The sequence below is a fragment of the Ixodes scapularis genome, unplaced genomic scaffold, assembly GCF_016920785.2.
Source record: "Ixodes scapularis isolate PalLabHiFi unplaced genomic scaffold, ASM1692078v2 ptg000317l_1__unscaffolded, whole genome shotgun sequence".
Taxonomy (NCBI): domain Eukaryota; kingdom Metazoa; phylum Arthropoda; class Arachnida; order Ixodida; family Ixodidae; genus Ixodes; species Ixodes scapularis.
The window spans coordinates 847,367-865,655 of NW_024609960.1; the positions used below are offsets into that span (position 1 = coordinate 847,367).

An 18,289-nucleotide genomic window follows, 5' to 3' on the forward strand; every position below is an offset into this window, starting at 1 on the left:
GAAGATATTTGAGCTGGGATGCTGGTGTCTCCCAGCACGATCAAACTATCCGGGGTTATTGCCGCCTTCTCGGCTGCCCTCGGCACTTATCGTGAATAAAAGCTATATATGTATGTTTACTTTTCCTGGATAAAACAAGTTGAAAGTGAGTGCCTGTCCTGTATACTCCTTGTCCTCGTCTTTTTTGCGCTATTTTATATATTTTACTAAGATAAACCAACAGCGTACCGTATTAAAAAGAAAAAGAAGAAGCTAAAGTGATATTATATTCACCTGGTGCTTCTTTTCGTAATAGACACTATTTCAAGAGTGCAAACGGGTATCTTTCCATTCATTTGTAGGGTTCGCTTATTTTCAGGTTCCGAGAAATAAATTGCTTTATTTAAATTTGATGGAGCAGTAAATGACAAGCTACATGCATATCTGTCTTTCCTTGTTGTTGTTTTTTTTTGTGTTATATTTTAGCCTGAATTTAAAAGTTATCAGTCTGTTGGGTCGCCTAAAATACAGGTGATTGGCATTTGAGGTTTTTTTTCTTTACAAGATAATGGTTGATTCAATTTAGCAAGCAAGCATCAATTGTGCTACTTTTTTTTCCTTCATCTTAAATAGAGCTAAGCAATCAACTCGACATGACGGCTACTTAATTTGTCGCTTTCTTACCGCCTGTTTTCCGAAACTGTGTGCTTTCTTTTCGTCGTCATCGACTTTGGGCTGCCGCTCCAAGTCCATAGAGCCTTTTTTTTTCAGCTATCCCTGCCGTACACCCTTGTACTTCTATTCATCGTCAGACTAATAGACAGTTATATTTTCTTCCGTACAGTTCCAAGTTGGCGGGTCAGTTTCGGTTCGGAAGAAACTAACTCCTCGGTTCCGGTTTTTCGTTCGCTTCGGTTTTCGGTTCGACACTCTGGTCTTCACCGTGCATGGCACCCCCCCTTCCTTCCTTCCTTCCCTCCCTCCCTCCCTCCCTCCCTCCCTCCCTCCCTCTCTCCCCTCTTCTCCTCCCTGCAAGAAAACAAACTGTCGTTTCGAAATGTTTTCTTACTTGAACTGTGAAGGTTTTCAAGTGCATTTCCTTTCCTCCTTTATTGAGCGCACAATTCTAGAGTGGAACTTCCCTTCTGACATTGCAATAAAGTTTCCTGCACAAGGAAGAAAAACTTGGCATTTGACCTCCCTTGTGTGTGCAAAGTGTCAATGTTCCTATATTATGCTTGAACATGGTCTTTTTGTCTTCCTATTTGTCGCAGAAATCATGTATGTGTATGTATGTATGTATATATATATATATATATATACCAATATCGCACTTTATGGATTAATCTTGGACGACCTGTGAAAACCACGTATCTCTGGCTTTCCTCACGTTCGATTTTCGACCAATTTCTGAAGCTAGCTTGGGGAGATTGATTTCGCTCGCACACAATTCGAGGCGCGAGGACGGGCATGTACGAACGCCTACGTAGTCGGGACGGTAAACAAAACTTACACAAATTAAAATCCTGCGCAGATAATAAAAGAAAGAGCAACAAAAAAGTATGGGCGTCTTTCTTTACTAATTTCTTTTTTTTTTCTTTTTTAGGATTGTAGGCGGACGGGCTTCTTAAACGATACCAAAAAGCGAGACACAATTTGACAAACGGGTCACGTCACAAGAAAGAAAATCCCACATCCTCAAGCGTGTAAAAAATGCACGCAATATCTACAGTACTGGAATTGGAAGCGCTGCCAATCTCGCGTGCACTAGCCCAAATCGCGTTGCTCCCGCTCACGTCAAAGCGACACAGACCTCGTCGGAAAGGTACGCTTTCTGACGCGGTCAACCGGTAAAAACACTATATATTGTAAAATTCTGTACTTTGGACGTGATTAATTCAGACTGCTTTGCGGCTAACTAAGCGCGCGTTCCTTCCCAATGAAACGAAAGAGCGAGATTAGAAATAGAGAGAATAATTCCCGTAAAAAGAAAGAAATTCGTCTCTTATTGAGCTTGGCAGTAAAGCACGCGACATCTCCATTATTCCGTTTGAAAGCGTTGTCCATGGCAAGTGCAGTAATGTACAGTGTTCGGCTCTCGCCCAGTTGAAAGCGCCAGAAAGCCCGTGTCGCCTCGCGACACGGGTAACCGCTAGAAAACACGCACATTTTAAAGTCGCGTGATTTGCACTTCATTCCTCGGAAGTACTTTGTGGGAGACGAAGCGGGCGTTCCATGCCAAGGACACGGAAGAGAGAGATTAGAAATAGAGCGAACAATTCGCGTGAAAAGAATAATATTTGTCTCCTATCAAACGTGCCATAAAAGTAAGCGAGATTTCCAGTATTCCGTTTGAAAGCGCTGCCCGTCGCAAGTGCAGTAGTGTACAGTGTTCGGCTCTCGCCCAGTTGAAAGCGCCAGAAAGCCCGTGTCGCCTGGCGACACGGGTAACCGCTAGAAAACACGCACATTTTAAAGTCGCGTGATTTGCACTTGATTCCTCGGAAGTACTTTGTGGGAGACGAAGCGGGCGTTCCATGCCAAGGACACGGAAGAGAGAGAGATTAGAAATAGAGCGAACAATTCGCGTGAGAAGAATAATATTTGTCTCCTATCAAACTTGCCATAAAAGTAAGCGAGATTTCCAGTATTCCGTTTGAAAGCGCTGCCCGTCGCAAGTGCAGTAGTGTACAGTGTTCGGCTCTCGCCCAGTTGAAAGCGCCAGAAAGCCCGTGTCGCCTCGCGACACGGGTAACCGCTAGAAAACACGCACATTTTAAAGTCGCGTGATTTGCACTTGATTCCTCGGAAGTACTTTGTGGGAGACGAAGCGGGCGTTCCATGCCAAGGACACGGAAGAGAGAGATTAGAAATAGAGCGAACAATTCGCGTGAAAAGAATAATATTTGTCTCCTATCAAACTTGCCAGAAGAGTAAGCGAGATTTCCAGTATTCCGTTTGAAAGCGCTGCCCGTCGCAAGTGCAGTAGGGTAAATTGTTCGGCTCTCGCCCAGTTGAAAGCGCCAGAAAGCCCGTGTCGCAAAGCGACACGGGTAACCGCTAGAAAACACGCATCTTTTTCTTTTGTTAATCCCGTGCTTCTCACTTCGTTCCTTGAGAGGACTTTGTCGGAAACTAAGTGGAGGGGCCTTCCAAACGAAACCAATGGTAGAAACAATGAAGTGAGGAAAGAAGAGTAGTGTAAAGAAAGAAAATTGCCTATTATGAAGCCTGCCGTAAACACGCGCGATACCGCGAGCATTCGGATTAAAAGCAGGGACAATCTCACTTACTATAGCGCTCATTGTTCGGCTCTGACACAATTCAAAACGCATGAAACGCCCCGTGTAAATATTGGTTTACTTTGTAATAACAAAGTCGATAAACTTTCTGTTGACCATGTTAACATGAACTGAAAGTCGAAAAGAAGTAATCAGAGTCAAGCAGGGGTCAGCACGTTTTTAATAAAAAGCGAGAAATAATTTTTTTTATAGGGGTAGGATGTATGTACGTATGTATGTATATATAGAGGCAGACAGGAAAAAAAGAACATTTATATATATATATATACACACACAAACATACATACATATATATATATATATATATATATATATATATATAAGGAGAGAGAGAGGGGAAAAAATAAGAAAGAAAGAAGGACAAATAAATGATACTGAATAACGAGGAGCCACATAAGTGAGAGACAGTAAGTCAGTAAGTCAGTCAGTCAGTCACCGAAACTGATAACCACAAACTATGTACAGAATGCTCTTGAAGGATCTTCTTTATACTTATCGGTGCTATTATGTGGAGGTGGGGTCTGTCGAGCGTTCGATTGGTGCGAGCGTCGTCTGACGACGTCGCCGACGCCTTTCGTCGCCGTCTCGGCCGCTGCCTCCGCCGCATGGTCGTTACAGCAAGGTACCTGCGATCTCTTGCGTCTGCCGTTGGGGTCGGTTCTCGGGTGCACCTGTGTCTTGAAAACGAATGCGAGAGGAGGGTGTTTCGGAGCGTCCGCGCTAACCGAACGGTGTGAAATGACGAGTGCGTTCTGACCGAAGGCCGGGGTGCGTCCTCGCGTCCTCAAGGGACCTGAAAGCTCGGCAACGCTGCGAAGGCGTCGTCAATGATTTTTTTTGGCGTACGACTTTCTGTTGCTACGACGAGAAAGAACTTTATGCGCTTCTTGCCGCGTCGGTACCGACCTCGGTCGGGGATATTCCGGCTGCGCGCTCGAACGTGCTTCATTTCTTCTTGGATTTGGAAGTAATTCCTAAGCGTTGTGTGTGTTTGCGGTTCGTAAGGGGCGCCTGACGGTGGCCCCGCGTCCGCGCGTTGGTAGGGTTTTGGGCGACCCACCACGAAAAGATTACCTGGTTGATCCTGCCAGTAGTCATATGCTTGTCTCAAAGATTAAGCCATGCATGTCTAAGTACATGCCGAAACAAGGCGAAACCGCGAATGGCTCATTAAATCAGTTATGGTTCCTTAGATCGTTTCTTCCTACTTGGATAACTGTGGCAATTCTAGAGCTAATACATGCAGTGAGCCCGAAGCCCCTCGGGGCGACGGGTGCTTTTATTAGACCAAGATCAATCGGGCTTCGGTCCGTTTTGTGTGGTGACTCTAGATAACTTTGTGCTGATCGCACGGCCACGAGCCGGCGACGTTTCTTTCAAGTGTCTGCCTTATCAACTGTCGATGGTAGGTTATGCGCCTACCATGGTTGTTACGGGTAACGGAGAATCAGGGTTCGATTCCGGAGAGGGAGCCTGAGAAACGGCTACCACATCCAAGGAAGGCAGCAGGCGCGCAAATTACCCACTCCCGGCACGGGGAGGTAGTGACGAAAAATAACAATACGGGACTCTTTTGAGGCCCCGTAATTGAAATGAGTACACTCTAAATCCTTTAACGAGGATCCATTGGAGGGCAAGTCTGGTGCCAGCAGCCGCGGTAATTCCAGCTCCAATAGCGTATACTAAAGTTGCTGCGGTTAAAAAGCTCGTAGTTGGATCTCAGTTACAGGCGGGAAGTGCGTGGACACCACGTTACGGCCCGTGCTGAACATCATGCCTGTCGTGGCTTGGTTCCCTTCATCAGGTGCCTTGCTTTGGCCGGCGCGTTTACTTTGAAAAAATTAGAGTGCTCAACGCAGGCGATTCGCCTGAATAACAGTGCATGGAATAATAGAACAAGATCCTGTTTCTGTTCTGTTGGTTTGTGGAATACAGGATAATGATTAAGAGGGACAGACGGGGGCATTCGTATTGCGGCGCTAGAGGTGAAATTCTTGGACCGTCGCAAGACGAACTACTGCGAAAGCATTTGCCAAGAATGTTTTCATTGATCAAGAACGAAAGTTAGAGGTTCGAAGGCGATCAGATACCGCCCTAGTTCTAACCATAAACGATGCCAACCAACGATCCGCCTGAGTTACTCAAATGACTCGGCGGGCAGCTTCCGGGAAACCAAAGTATTTGGGTTCCGGGGGAAGTATGGTTGCAAAGCTGAAACTTAAAGGAATTGACGGAAGGGCACCACCAGGAGTGGAGCCTGCGGCTTAATTTGACTCAACACGGGAAAACTTACCCGGCCCGGACACTGGGAGGATTGACAGATTGAGAGCTCTTTCTTGATTCGGTGGATGGTGGTGCATGGCCGTTCTTAGTTGGTGGAGCGATTTGTCTGGTTAATTCCGATAACGAACGAGACTCTAGCCTATTAAATAGGTGTGTGGTTCTCTGCACCTCGCACCCTTCTTAGAGGGACAAGCGGCTCCTAGCCGCACGAAACAGAGCAATAACAGGTCTGTGATGCCCTTAGATGTCCGGGGCCGCACGCGCGCTACACTGAAGGAAGCAGCGTGTTTTTATCCCTGTCTGTAAAGACTGGGTAACCCGTGGAACCTCCTTCGTGATTGGGATAGGGGCTTGCAATTGTTCCCCTTGAACGAGGAATTCCCAGTAAGCGCGAGTCATAAGCTCGCGTTGATTACGTCCCTGCCCTTTGTACACACCGCCCGTCGCTACTACCGATTGAATGATTTAGTGAGGTCTTCGGACCGATACCCGGAGCGGCCTTTCGGTTGCGCCGGTGTGTTGGAAAGATGACCAAACTTGATCATTTAGAGGAAGTAAAAGTCGTAACAAGGTTTCCGTAGGTGAACCTGCGGAAGGATCATTACCGGATGTTATTTGGCATCGTTTTGTCTTCTTCCTCTTGTACGGGGAATGGACTCGATGTGCGAATTTATCTGGCGCCGATCCCGAGCAAGCTTGGATGCCGTCGGGACGGCACAAAAAAAAAAAACTGTGGTTCGGACGTGCCTTTTTCTTTGGGTGGCCTCCGTTCCTTTCGATGATGCGCCCAGCGGGAGCCCTCTGCTGCCTCGATTGAGAGGAGATTTCAAGTGCACCGGGACAATCCGCGGGTTACAAAAGGCGCATCGCCCCCTTTTTCGTCTCTTCTCGAGGATCGCCCTTATGTTTTGATTAACGAAGAGGTGTTTGAGAAGAGGCCTTTTTTTTTGCGCTTTCGAGATGGCATGGGATGTGCCGGGCGCGAAAAAAAACAACAACTTGTGTTTTGTCGTACTGATTGAAAAATCCAAAAACACGAGTCTAAGCGGTGGATCACTCGGTTCTCGGGTCGATGAAGAACGCAGCCAGTAGCGAGACTTGGTGTGAATTGCAGGACACACTGAGCGCTTACTCTTTGAACGCACATTGCGGCCTCGGGCCTTCCCGTGGCTTCGTCTGTGTGAGGGTCGGATCATATATCAAGAGAGGAGAATTTGTTTTCTACCTCGTTTTGACTGTGTCGGATCGTGGGCAGCACGCAGTTTTATGCTTTCTTGCGTTGCGTTTTCTTTGAGCAAATGCACGAGTGGTGCGATTGCACGCGTGCGCTTAACCAGTCCTCCTCCTCCTACGAGTTTTTATCGAACACTGCATGGGAAAACGAAACTCGATGGATACCGTTTGTGGAAAATCCCGTACCAAAAAAATCTTTCGCACGTTGAACGGCGCTGTGACGTCGGTGCGTTAGAAACGGAGATTTGAAACGGTTTCTTTTCGATCGATTCTGTTTTCTTTGGCGTGGATGTTGTTCGAGTGGAAAAACCGTGGGACGGAGTTGGCGTTGGCGCGTTGAAACGCGGCGTCGGCAAATGTAAATCTCGTGGCGTTGATTTGCACAAAAAAAAGAAAAACACTTCTGGGAGGAAAGTTTTTTGCGTCGTAGCCTTCCGTCAGTCTAAGACCTTCGCGTCCCCGATGAATACTGGAGCCATCCAGTAGGGGAATGCCGTTGGATTGCGCGCTTTCTTTTTTGTCGAATCGAAAACGATGCAAAGCGTGTGTACAACAACTGTTAGTTCGCCATCCTTTTGTGTTTTTGACATGTGGTAAGGAGGCGAAGTTTTTGTTGGAAAGCGCACAAAATGAATTGTCGACCTCACATCAGGCGAGACAACCCGCTGAATTTAAGCATATCACTAAGCGGAGGAAAAGAAACCAACAGGGATTCCCTTAGTAGCGGCGAGCGAAACGGGACCTAGCCCAGCACCGAATCCCTCGTCCTTGCCGGCGATCGGGAAATGTGGTGTATGGGACGTAACGTTCCCGAGAGTTTTGCGGTGGTGCAAGTCCCCCTGACAGGGGCTTGACCCAGAGTGGGTGCCAGGCCCGTCTCCGCCACTGCTCTCTCGGGATGGAACCTCCCGTGAGTCGGGTTGCTTGAGAGTGCAGCCCTAATTGGGTGGTAAACTCCATCTAAGGCTAAATACGTCCGAGAGACCGATAGTTCACAAGTACCGTGAGGGAAAGTTGAAAAGAACTTTGAGGAGAGAGTTCAAGAGTACGTGAAACCGCTTAGAGTAAAACGGGTGGGCCCTCGAAGCTCGAGGGCGGTGGGATTCAGTTTCGCTGTGACGTGGAGCGGTGTCAGCGTCTTGGTTTACGGGCTCTCCTTGTCGGGGGGGCCCGTTCCGGCTGCCCGCGCGGTGCCGCGCACTCCGGAACGCATTTTCCACCGTCGGTAGGACGCCGCGACTGGCACGGGTAACCCTTTCAAGAACGACTTTGAGTCCGGCCGCTGGAGGTGACCGGCGACGGCACTTGTTTGGCTGTCGTGGGAGTTATACCTGGCCGGTAATCGAGTACGTCACCTTGCCCAGGCCTCATGGGCTACTCCCTTCGGGGAGGCCCGAAACGATGCCCTCCGGAATGCGGAGCGGGAAACCCGGCTGGGCAACGGGTCGCCTGCCTTACGCCAGGTATTCGCCTGACGTTCGGTGTTTGGGGCTCGGAACCGGCGAGGCGGGTTCTTTCCGCGGAGGGTCGTCATGGTTGGCGGCGAGTAGGTCGGTAACCCATCCGACCCGTCTTGAAACACGGACCAAGGAGTCTAACATGTGCGCGAGTCAATGGGTCCCTCAAAACCCAGAGGCGCAATGAAACGTGAAGGCGCGGCCTCGTGCCGTGCCGAGTTGCGATCCCGGGCCGCCCAGGGGTCCGATGAAGGGAGCAGCAACGGCCCGCCCCACACGCTCACGTCGTGGGGGCGGCGCTAGAGCGCACACGTTGGCACCCGAAAGATGGTGAACTATGCCCGGGCAGGACGAGGCCAGAGGAAACTCTGGTGGAGGTCCGAAGCGCTTCTGACGTGCAAATCGATCGTCCGACCCAGGTATAGGGGCGAAAGACTAATCGAACCATCTAGTAGCTGGTTCCCTCCGAAGTTTCCCTCAGGATAGCTGGCGTTTGTTGCCGAGACCAGTCACACCTGGTAAAGCGAATGATTAGAGGCATTGGGGTCGAAATGACCTCAACCTATTCTCAAACTTTCAATGGGTGTGTCGGAGGCCTTCTGGTCTGAGGCCTCCGGAAGCGATGAGAGTGCCAAGTGGGCCACTTTTGGTAAGCAGAACTGGCGCTGTGGGATGAACCAAACGCCGGGGTAAGGCGCCCGATGCGGGACGCTCATGAGATCCCATGAAGGGTGTTGGTTGCTTAAGACAGCAGGACGGTGGCCATGGAAGTCGGAACCCGCTAAGGAGTGTGTAACAACTCACCTGCCGAAGCAACTAGCCCCGAAAATGGATGGCGCTCTAGTGTCGAGCCTATTCCCGGCCGCTGCCGGCAGATGCACGCAAACAAGGGGGTGCTAAGCTGCAGCGAGTAGGAGGGCCGCTGCGGTGAGCGTTGAAGGTGTCGGGCGTAAGCCCGCCTGGAGCCGCCGCTGGTGCAGATCTTGGTGGTAGTAGCAAATACTCAAGTGAGAACCTTGAGGACTGAAGTAGAGAAGGGTTCCATGTGAACAGCAGTTGAACATGGGTCAGTCGGTCCTAAGGGAAAGGAGAAGTTCTTTCCGAAGCGGGAGCACTTTTTTGCAGTGGAGAGAGCCCCGCAGTGACCGAAAGGGAATCGGGTTAATAATCCCGAACCCGGACACGGAGATTGGTCCTTCGGGGCCCAGTGCGGTAACGCAAACCAGCTCGGCAATAGGCGAGATCGTGGTCACGGTGAACGAATAAAACCGCGCCGAACGTCTCTCGTCAGGGGCCGTGCTCTCTCCAATAATTTGCTTTCACCGCGGCAATAGGCGAGATCGTGGTCTTGTGAACGAATAAAACCGCGCCGAACGTCTCTCGTCAGGGGCCGTGCTCTCTCCAATAATTTGCTTTCACCGCGGCAATAGGCGAGATCGTGGTCACGGTGAACGAATAAAACCGCGCCGAACGTCTCTCGTCAGGGGCCGTGCTCTCTCCAATAATTTGCTTTCACCGCGGCAATAGGCGAGATCGTGGTCACGGTGAACGAATAAAACCGCGCCGAACGTCTCTCGTCAGGGGCCGTGCTCTCTCCAATAATTCGCTTTCACCGCGGCAATAGGCGAGATCGTGGTCACGGTGAACGAATAAAACCGCGCCGAACGTCTCTCGTCAGGGGCCGTAATCTCTCCAATAATTCACTTTCACCGCGGCAATAGGCGAGATCGTGCACACGGTAAACGAATAAAACCGCGCCGAACGTCTCTCGTCAGGGGCCGTGCTCTCTCCAATAATTTGCTTTCACCGCGGCAATAGGCGAGATCGTGCACACGGTAAACGAATAAAACCGCGCCGAACGTCTCTCGTCAGGGGCCGTGCTCTCTCCAATAATTCGCTTTCACCGCGGCAATAGGCGAGATCGTGCACACGGTAAACGAATAAAACCGCGCCGAACGTCTCTCGTCAGGGGCCGTGCTCTCTCCAATAATTTGCTTTCACCGCGGCAATAGGCGAGATCGTGCACACGGTAAACGAATAAAACCGCGCCGAACGTCTCTCGTCAGGGGCCGTGCTCTCTCCAATAATTCGCTTTCACCGCGGCAATAGGCGAGATCGTGCACACGGTAAACGAATAAAACCGCGCCGAACGTCTCTCGTGAGGGGCCGTGCTCTCTCCAATAATTCGCTTTCACCGCGGCAATAGGCGAGATCGTGCACACGGTAAACGAATAAAACCGCGCCGAACGTGTCTCGTCAGGGGCCGTGCTCTCTCCAATAATTCGCTTTCACCGCGGCAATAGGCGAGATCGTGCACACGGTAAACGAATAAAACCGCGCCGAACGTCTCTCGTCAGGGGCCGTGCTCTCTCCAATAATTTGCTTTCACCGCGGCAATAGGCGAGATCGTGGTCACGGTGAACGAATAAAACCGCGCCGAACGTCTCTCGTCAGGGGCCGTGCTCTCTCCAATAATTTGCTTTCACCGCGGCAATAGGCGAGATCGTGGTCACGGTGAACGAATAAAACCGCGCCGAACGTCTCTCGTCAGGGGCCGTGCTCTCTCCAATAATTCGCTTTCACCGCGGCAATAGGCGAGATCGTGGTCACGGTGAACGAATAAAACCGCGCCGAACGTCTCTCGTCAGGGGCCGTGCTCTCTCCAATAATTCACTTTCACCGCGGCAATAGGCGAGATCGTGCACACGGTAAACGAATAAAACCGCGCCGAACGTCTCTCGTCAGGGGCCGTGCTCTCTCCAATAATTTGCTTTCACCGCGGCACATTGGCGAGATCGTGCACACGGTAAACGAATAAAACCGCGCCGAACGTCTCTCGTCAGGGGCCGTGCTCTCTCCAATAATTCGCTTTCACCGCGGCAATAGGCGAGATCGTGCACACGGTAAACGAATAAAACCGCGCCGAACGTCTCTCGTCAGGGGCCGTGCTCTCTCCAATAATTTGCTTTCACCGCGGCAATAGGCGAGATCGTGCACACGGTAAACGAATAAAACCGCGCCGAACGTCTCTCGTCAGGGGCCGTGCTCTCTCCAATAATTCGCTTTCACCGCGGCAATAGGCGAGATCGTGCACACGGTAAACGAATAAAACCGCGCCGAACGTCTCTCGTGAGGGGCCGTGCTCTCTCCAATAATTCGCTTTCACCGCGGCAATAGGCGAGATCGTGCACACGGTAAACGAATAAAACCGCGCCGAACGTCTCTCGTCAGGGGCCGTGCTCTCTCCAATAATTCGCTTTCACCGCGGCAATAGGCGAGATCGTGCACACGGTAAACGAATAAAACCCCGCCGAACGTCTCTCGTCAGGGGCCGTGCTCTCTCCAATAATTTGCTTTCACCGCGGCAATAGGCGAGATCGTGCACACGGTAAACGAATAAAACCGCGCCGAACGTCTCTCGTCAGGGGCCGTGCTCTCTCCAATAATTCGCTTTCACCGCGGCAATAGGCGAGATCGTGCACACGGTAAACAAATAAAACCGCGCCGAACGTCTCTCGTCAGGGGCCGTGCTCTCTCCAATAATTCGCTTTCACCGCGGCAATAGGCGAGATCGTGCACACGGTAAACAAATAAAACCGCGCCGAACGTCTCTCGTCAGGGGCCGTGCTCTCTCCAATAATTCGCTTTCACCGCGGCAATAGGCGAGATCGTGCACACGGTAAACGAATAAAACCGCGCCGAACGTCTCTCGTCAGGGGCCGTGCTCTCTCCAATAATTCGCTTTCACCGCGGCAATAGGCGAGATCGTGCACACGATAAACGAATAAAACCGCGCCGAACGTCTCTCGTCAGGGGCCGTGCTCTCTCCAATAATTCGCTTTCACCGCGGCAATAGGCGAGATCGTGCACACGGTAAACGAATAAAACCGCGCCGAACGTCTCTCGTCAGGGGCCGTGCTCTCTCCAATAATTCGCTTTCACCGCGGCAATAGGCGAGATCGTGCACACGGTAAACGAATAAAACCGCGCCGAACGTCTCTCGTCAGGGGCCGTGCTCTCTCCAATAATTTGCTTTCACCGCGGCAATAGGCGAGATCGTGCACACGGTAAACGAATAAAACCGCGCCGAACGTCTCTCGTCAGGGGCCGTGCTCTCTCCAATAATTCGCTTTCACCGCGGCAATAGGCGAGATCGTGCACACGGTAAACGAATAAAACCGCGCCGAACGTCTCTCGTCAGGGGCCGTGCTCTCTCCAATAATTCGCTTTCACCGCGGCAATAGGCGAGATCGTGCACACGGTAAACGAATAAAACCGCGCCGAACGTCTCTCGTCAGGGGCCGTGCTCTCTCCAATAATTTGCTTTCACCGCGGCAATAGGCGAGATCGTGCACACGGTAAACGAATAAAACCGCGCCGAACGTCTCTCGTCAGGGGCCGTGCTCTCTCCAATAATTCGCTTTCACCGCGGCAATAGGCGAGATCGTGCACACGGTAAACGAATAAAACCGCGCCGAACGTCTCTCGTCAGGGGCCGTGCTCTCTCCAATAATTCGCTTTCACCGCGGCAATAGGCGAGATCGTGCACACGGTAAACGAATAAAACCGCGCCGAACGTCTCTCCTCAGGGGCCGTGCTCTCTCCAATAATTCACTTTCTCCGCGGCAATAGGCGAGATCGTGCACACGGTAAACGAATAAAACCGCGCCGAACGTCTCTCGTCAGGGGCCGTGCTCTCTCCAATAATTCGCTTTCACCGCGGCAATAGGCGAGATCGTGCACACGGTAAATGAATAAAACCGCGCCGAACGTCTCTCGTCAGGGGCCGTGCTCTCTCCAATAATTTGCTTTCACCGCGGCAATAGGCGAGATCGTGCACACGGTAAACGAATAAAACCGCGCCGGACGTCGCTCGTCAGGGGCCGTGCTCTCTCCAATAATTCGCTTTCACCGCGGCAATAGGCGAGATCGTGCACACGGTAAACGAATAAAACCGCGCCGAACGTCTCTCGTCAGGGGCCGTGCTCTCTCCAATAATTCGCTTTCACCGCGGCAATAGGCGAGATCGTGCACACGGTAAACAAATAAAACCGCGCCGAACGTCTCTCGTCAGGGGCCGTGCTCTCTCCAATAATTTGCTTTCACCGCGGCAATAGGCGAGATCGTGCACACGGTAAACGAATAAAACCGCGCCGAACGTCTCTCGTCAGGGGCCGTGCTCTCTCCAATAATTCGCTTTCACCGCGGCAATAGGCGAGATCGTGCACACGGTAAACGAATAAAACCGCGCCGAACGTCTCTCGTCAGGGGCCGTGCTCTCTCCAATAATTCGCTTTCACCGCGGCAATAGGCGAGATCGTGCACACGGTAAACGAATAAAACCGCGCCGAACGTCTCTCGTCAGGGGCCGTGCTCTCTCCAATAATTCGCTTTCACCGCGGCAATGGGCGAGATCGTGCACACGGTAAACGAATAAAACCGCGCCGAACGTCTCTCGTCAGGGGCCGTGCTCTCTCCAATAATTCGCTTTCACCGCGGCAATAGGCGAGATCGTGCACACGGTAAACGAATAAAACCGCGCCGAACGTCTCTCGTCAGGGGCCGTGCTCTCTCCAATAATTCGCTTTCACCGCGGCAATAGGCGAGATCGTGCACACGGTAAACGAATAAAACCGCGCCGAACGTCTCTCGTCAGGGGCCGTGCTCTCTCCAATAATTCGCTTTCACCGCGGCAATAGGCGAGATCGTGGTCACGGTGAACTAATAAAACCGCGCCGAACGTCTCTCGTCAGGGGCCGTGCTCTCTCCAATAATTCGCTTTCACCGCGGCAATGGGCGAGATCGTGCACACGGTAAACGAATAAAACCGCGCCGAACGTCTCTCGTCAGGGGCCGTGCTCTCTCCAATAATTCGCTTTCACCGCGTCAATAGGCGAGATCGTGCACACGGTAAACGAATAAAACCGCGCCGAACGTCTCTCGTCAGGGGCCGTGCTCTCTCCAATAATTCGCTTTCACCGCGGCAATGGGCGAGATCGTGCACACGGTAAACGAATAAAACCGCGCCGAACGTCTCTCGTCAGGGGCCGTGCTCTCTCCAATAATTCGCTTTCACCGCGGCAATGGGCGAGATCGTGCACACGGTAAACGAATAAAACCGCGCCGAACGTCTCTCGTCAGGGGCCGTGCTCTCTCCAATAATTCGCTTTCACCGCGGCAATAGGCGAGATCGTGCACACGGTAAACGAATAAAACCGCGCCGAACGTCTCTCGTCAGGGGCCGTGCTCTCTCCAATAATTCGCTTTCACCGCGGCAATAGGCGAGATCGTGCACACGGTAAACGAATAAAACCGCGCCGAACGTCTCTCGTTATGGGCCGTGCTCTCTCCAATAATTCGCTTTTACCGCGGCAATAGGCGAGATCGTGCACACGGTAAACGAATAAAACCGCGCCGAACGTCTCTCGTCAGGGGCCGTGCTCTCTCCAATAATTTGCTTTCACCGCGGCAATAGGCGAGATCGTGCACACGGTAAACGAATAAAACCGCGCCAAACGTCTCTCGTCAGGGGCCGTTCTCTCTCCAATAATTCGCTTTCACCGCGGCAATAGGCGAGATCGTGGTCACGGTGAACGAATAAAACCGCGCCGAACGTCTCTCGTCAGGGGCCGTGCTCTCTCCAATAATTCGCTTTCACCGCGGCAATAGGCGAGATCGTGGTCGCGGTGAACGAATAAAACCGCGCCGAACGTCTCTAGTCAGGGGCCGTGCTCTCTCCAATAATTCGCTTTCACCGCGGCAATGGGCGAGATCGTGCACACGGTAAACGAATAAAACCGCGCCGAACGTCTCTCGTCAGGGGCCGTGCTCTCTCCAATAATTCGCTTTCACCGCGGCAATGGGCGAGATCGTGGTCACGGTGAACGAATAAAACCGCGCCGAACGTCTCTCGTCAGGGGCCGTGCTCTCTCCAATAATTCGCTTTCACCGCGGCAATAGGCGAGATCGTGGTCACGGTGAACGAATAAAACCGCGCCGAACGTCTCTCGTCAGGGGCCGTGCTCTCTCCAATAATTCGCTTTCACCGCGGCAATGGGCGAGATCGTGCACACGGTAAACGAATAAAACCGCGCCGAACGTCTCTCGTCAGGGGCCGTGCTCTCTCCAATATTTCGCTTTCACCGCGGCAATGGGCGAGATCGTGCACACGGTAAACGAATAAAACCGCGCCGAACGTCTCTCGTCAGGGGCCGTGCTCTCTCCAATAATTCGCTTTCACCGCGGCAATGGGCGAGATCGTGGTCACGGTGAACGAATAAAACCGCGCCGAACGTCTCTCGTCAGGGGCCGTGCTCTCTCCAATAATTCGCTTTCACCGCGGCAATAGGCGAGATCGTGGTCACGGTAAACGAATAAAACCGCGCCGAACGTCTCTCGTCAGGGGCCGTGCTCTCTCCAATATTTCGCTTTCACCGCGGCAATGGGCGAGATCGTGCACACGGTAAACGAATAAAACCGCGCCGAACGTCTCTCGTCAGGGGCCGTGCTTTCTCCAATAATTCGCTTTCACCGCGGCAATGGGCGAGATCGTTTTCACGGTGAACGAATAAAACCGCGCCGAACGTCTCTCGTCAGGGGCCGTGCTCTCTCCAATAATTCGCTTTCACCGCGGCAATAGGCGAGATCGTGGTCACGGTGAACGAATAAAACCGCGCCGAACGTCTCTCGTCAGGGGCCGTGCTCTCTCCAATAATTCACTTTCACCGCGGCAATGGGAGAGATCGTGCACACGGTAAACGAATAAAACCGCGCCGAACGTCTCTCGTCAGGGGCCGTGCTCTCTCCAATAATTCGCTTTCACCGCGGCAATGGGCGAGATCGTGGTCACGGTGAACGAATAAAACCGCGCCGAACGTCTCTCGTCAGGGGCCGTGCTCTCTCCAATAATTCGCTTTCACCGCGGCAATGGGCGAGATCGTGCACATGGTAAACGAATAAAACCGCGCCGAACGTCTCTCGTCAGGGGCCGTGCTCTCTCCAATAATTCGCTTTCACCGCGGCAATGGGCGAGATCGTGCACACGGTAAACGAATAAAACCGCGCCGAACGTCTCTCGTCAGGGGCCGTGCTCTCTCCAATAATTCGCTTTCACCGCGGCAATGGGCGAGATCGTGGTCACGGTGAACGAATAAAACCGCGCCGAACGTCTCTCGTCAGGGGCCGTGCTCTCTCCAATAATTCGCTTTCACCGCGGCAATAGGCGAGATCGTGGTCACGGTGAACGAATAAAACCGCGCCGAACATCTCTCGTCAGGGGCCGTGCTCTCTCCAATAATTCGCTTTCACCGCGGCAATGGGCGAGATCGTGCACACGGTAAACGAATAAAACCGCGCCGAACGTCTCTCGTCAGGGGCCGTGCTCTCTCCAATCATTCGCTTTCACCGCGGCAATGGGCGAGATCGTGCACACGGTGAACGAATAAAACCGCGCCGAACGTCTCTCGTCAGGGGCCGTGCTCTCTCCAATAATTCGCTTTCAACGCGGCAATAGGCGAGATCGTGGTCACGGTGAACGAATAAAACCGCGCCGAACGTCTCTCGTCAGGGGCCGTGCTCTCTCCAATAATTCGCTTTCACCGCGGCAATGGGCGAGATCGTGCACACGGTAAACGAATAAAACCGCGCCGAACGTCTCTCGTCAGGGGCCGTGCTCTCTCCAATAATTCGCTTTCACCGCGGCAATGGGCGAGATCGTTTTCACGGTGAACGAATAAAACCGCGCCGAACGTCTCTCGTCAAGGGCCGTGCTCTCTCCAATAATTCGCTTTCACCGCGGCAATAGGCGAGATCGTGGTCACGGTGAACGAATAAAACCGCGCCGAACGTCTCTCGTCAGGGGCCGTGCTCTCTCCAATAATTCGCTTTCACCGCGGCAATGGGCGAGATCGTGCACACGGTAAACGAATAAAACCGCGCCGAACGTCTCTCGTCAGGGGCCGTGCTCTCTCCAATAATTCGCTTTCACCGCGGCAATGGGCGAGATCGTGCACACGGTAAACGAATAAAAATGCGCCGAACGTCTCTCGTCAGGGGCCGTGCTCTCTCCAATAATTCGCTTTCACCGCGGCAATAGGCGAGATCGTGGTCACGGTAAACGAATAAAACCGCGCCGAACGTCTCTCGTCAGGGGCCGTGCTCTCTCCAATAATTCGCTTTCACCGCGGCAATGGGCGAGATCGTGGTCACGGTGAACGAATAAAACCGCGCCGAACGTCTCTCGTCAGGGGCCGTGCTCTCTCCAATAATTCGCTTTCACCGCGGCAATGGGCGAGATCGTGGTCACGGTGAACGAATAAACCGCGCCGAACGTCTCTCGTCCGGGGCCGTGCTCTCTCCAATAATTCGCTTTCACCGCGGCAATGGGCGAGATCGTGGTCACGGTGAACGAATAAAACCGCGCCGAACGTCTCTCGTCAGTGGCCGTGCTCTCTCCAATAATTCGCTTTCACCGCGGCAATGGGCGAGATCGTGCACACGGTAAACGAATAAAACCGCGCCGAACGTCTCTCGTCAGGGGCCGTGCTCTCTCCAATAATTCGCTTTCACCGCGGCAATGGGCGAGATCGTGGTCACGGTAAACGAAAAAAACCGCGCCGAACGTCTCTCGTCAGGGGCCGTGCTCTCTCCAATAATTCGCTTTCACCGCGGAAATGGGCGAGATCGTGGTCACGGTGAACGAAAAAAACCGCGCCGAACGTCTCTCGTCAGGGGCCGTGCTCTCTCCAATAATTCGCTTTCACCGCGGCAATGGGCGAGATCGTGGTCACGGTGAACGAATAAAACCGCGCCGAACGTCTCTCGTCAGGGGCCGTGCTCTCTCCAATAATTTGCTTTCACCGCGGCAATAGGCGAGATCGTGGTCACGGTGAACGAATAAAACCGCGCCGAACGTCTCTCGTCAGGGGCCGTGCTCTCTCCAATAATTCGCTTTCACCGCGGCAATAGGCGAGATCGTGGTCACGGTGAACGAATAAAACCGCGCCGAACGTCTCTCGTCAGGGGCCGTGCTCTCTC

The 18,289-nt window shown here is 52.5% G+C and overlaps 2 non-coding genes across 2 annotated transcripts; both read left to right on the forward strand.

Annotated features, from left to right (window-relative positions):
- The first annotated feature begins 4,352 nt into the window (after positions 1 to 4,352).
- Positions 4,353 to 6,168, forward strand: LOC120850375. The gene has a single exon (XR_005718124.1). It is a non-coding gene; the product is annotated as a small subunit ribosomal RNA (ribosomal RNA).
- A 433-nt stretch (positions 6,169 to 6,601) lies between these two features.
- LOC120850372 lies at positions 6,602 to 6,754 on the forward strand. The gene has a single exon (XR_005718121.1). It is a non-coding gene; the product is annotated as a 5.8S ribosomal RNA (ribosomal RNA).
- The last annotated feature ends 11,535 nt before the right edge of the window (positions 6,755 to 18,289 follow it).